The following is a 3,217-nucleotide window of genomic DNA, read 5'->3' as shown; positions in this document are numbered from 1 at the left end:
TGATATATACCCTGAGAATGAGGATCTAACATTTGTTAATGTCCCATCAAGCAGGTTAGAAAACCCTAAATAGTAAGAAGCAGGTCCATGGATACTTGTATCAGAAAACGTATCCACTGTAAGTTCTCTTATTTTCTCCTGCTGGAAGCATCTAACTTTTTGCATCTTATGTAAAAATGCAAGATCTAAACTAACAATTATACTTGTTGGCAGGTTATAAACTTTTTAATACTATGAAAATAAAATGTAGAATATCCACATATTTTATAAATATAGTAGAAAACTTTTAAACATTTCTACTTTGTTCATTTTTATTAATTAACTCTCTTTCATCCTCACAAGGCTATATGGTGTTCTTTGAGAAACATTTCATTGTTTACATTTATTTTTTCAATTCAATTTTTACAAATGTATTATTTTTCTTCTTTTTACATTTTCTTCATAATTTTGTCTTACAATCTATTACCATAATGGAATAAAATGTATATTGTAAATGTTTCGTAAATTACAAAAAAAAAGAAAAGGTTACTTATTTGTTATATAAGACCAAAAACCTGACAGACCTAAATCACAGCCTAATAATCATGGAACCTGTAGAAACCAAACCCATTATACCAATGTGAACAGAACATTTATTCCGGGGAAATGTATGTGTGTGTATATATGTATATGTATATATATATATATATATATATATATATATATATATATATATATATTTATATATATATATATATATACCATATATACATATATGTATATCTATATATATGTATATATATATATATATATATATATATATATATATATATACAAATAATAGTAATATAATGTATATAAAAAATATTCTAATAATAAGAAAATGATTATATATATAAATAGATATAGAAATATATAAATGTGTGTGTGTATATGTATATATATATATATAACAAATTATATTATATTATACATAGCTAATAACATATATAATACAATAATACATATATAATAATACATATATTTTATATATATATATATATATATATATATATATATATACAAATAATAGTAATATCATGTATATAAAAAATTATTGTAATAACAATAAAACAATTTTATATATATATATACACATATATATAAATGTGTGTGTGTGTATATATATATATATATATATATATGCTGTATATATATGTATATATATATGTATATATATATATATATATAAAATTATATTATATTATTATTCTTATTATTATTTATTTTATACTTGTTTTATACTTAACACAATCATCCATTAATATTCACGGTATATAGGGGAGTGCATGCCCCATGTATAACTGAAATAATATTTAGAAGTTACACACACATTTATATTATTCTGTACATATTTTATGTATTGCAATATAAGCAGTAAGCAAAGCATGTCACAATTTAGGGTAGTCAATGTTTTCAGGACGACACACACAACAAACGACCTTTCAAGAAAGTAAAAAGATCCATCACTGTGGATGATTATTCGTTCTCATATCACTCGTACACTATCATTGAAAATGTGCCTACATGAATTAGTGACTAACGTATGTACTGATGTATAGATGCTTATTAAGTCTTCTAAACAAAAAAAAATTAATTCCTCTATGTGTAAAAAAAATAAGGACGCAATAAATCTCCAATTTAGAATTAGAGAAGGATCAGCATAAGCTTGCATTTGGTGTGTGGTGCTCGGTGGTTACTGTCACTTTTTTCATGCAGTTTTCCCATACGACACTCTCTATATGGTCATTGGAAATCCCATTGTTTGCTTCTGACATCCAGGTTGTTTGCTGACATATGCTCAGAAAACCGATCAGTTCCAATTGATGCAGAAAAAAAAATATTTTTTTACTTTCTGAAAAGACACAAAACTCGTTGCAAATAGTGTAATAATGTGGCAATGCCCTGTTCAATCTTTCTACATGATCAGGCTGAGTATAGGATGATGCATGTTAAGATACTGGAGAATTGTAGATAATACACATACTTAAGCTATCGGCAGGGACATTGATATATTGGAGCATTTTTAGAGAAGAGCCACCAAGATGGTAGAAGGTCTGTAAACCATGTCATATGAAGAACAACTAAAAGAACTAGGGATGTTTAGTTTGAAAAAGAGGAGGCTGAGAGGAGACTTAATAGCGGTCTACGAATATCTGAAAGGTAGTCACAGTGCAGAGGGAACCACCCTATTCTCATTAGCACAAGGAAGTACAAGCAGCAATGGGATGAAACTTAAAGGAAGGAGATTCAGATTAGACATTAGGAAAAACTTTCTGACAGTGAGGGCAGTCAGAGAGTGGAACAGGCAACCATGGGAGGTAGTAAGGGCAGTCAGAGAGAGGAACAGGCGACCACAGGAGGTAGTGAGGGCAGTCAGAGAGTGGAACAGGCAACCATGGGAGGTAGTAAGGGCAGTCAGAGAGTGGAACAGGCGACCACAGGAGGTAGTGAGGGCAGTCAGAGAGTGGAACAGGCAACCACGGGAGGTGGTGAGGGCAGTCAGGGAGTGGAACAGGCGACCACAGGAGGTAGTGAGGGCAGTCAGAGAGTGGAACAGGCAACCACGGGAGGTGGTGAGGGGAATCGAGAGTGAAACAAGCTACCATGGAAGGTAGTGAGGGCAGTCAGAATGGAACAGGTGACCATGGGAGGAAGAGAGGGCAGTCAGAGAGTGGAACAGGTGACCATGGGAGGAAGAGAGGGAAGTCAGAGAGTGGAACAGGTGACCACAGGAGGTAGTGAGGGCAGTCCGAGAGTGGAACAGGCGACCACAGGAGGTAGTGAGGGCAGTCAGGGAGTGGAACAGGTGACCACAGGAGGTAGTGAGGGCAGTCAGGGAGTGGAACAGGCGACCACAGGAGGTAGTGAGGGCAGTCCGAGAGTGGAACAGGCGACCACAGGAGGTAGTGAGGGCAGTCAGGGAATGGAACAGGCGACCACAGGAGGTAGTGAGGGCAGTCAGAGTGGAACAGGCGACCACAGGAGGTGGTGAGCTCTCCATCAATGGAAATCTTCAAGCGGAAACTGGATGAACATATAGCTGGGATGATTTAGGAAAGCCTGCACTCGCAGGGGGTTGAACCCGATGGCCCTTGAGGTTCCTTCCAACTCTACCATTCTATGATTCTAATATTACTGAAAAAAACTTGTATAAAAAAAAATGTGCAGGTGAGTAGCAGGAAAGCAATTATAATGG

The 3,217-nt window shown here is 34.6% G+C and overlaps 1 protein-coding gene across 1 annotated transcript in view; it reads left to right on the top strand.

The window, feature by feature from the left end:
* NKX2-8 (NK2 homeobox 8) overlaps positions 1-39 on the top strand; it is a 2,608-nt gene extending 2,569 nt beyond the window's left edge. Inside the window, exon 2 of the mRNA XM_075330214.1 lies at positions 1-39. This exon is cut by the window's left edge and continues 883 nt beyond it. The gene's annotated coding sequence lies outside the window, so the exon portion shown is untranslated.
* The last annotated feature ends 3,178 nt before the right edge of the window (positions 40-3,217 follow it).

This window comes from Anomaloglossus baeobatrachus, chromosome 12, assembly GCF_048569485.1.
Source record: "Anomaloglossus baeobatrachus isolate aAnoBae1 chromosome 12, aAnoBae1.hap1, whole genome shotgun sequence".
Classification (NCBI taxonomy): Eukaryota; Metazoa; Chordata; class Amphibia; order Anura; family Aromobatidae; genus Anomaloglossus; species Anomaloglossus baeobatrachus.
This window is presented reverse-complemented; position numbering and strand designations above follow the sequence as displayed.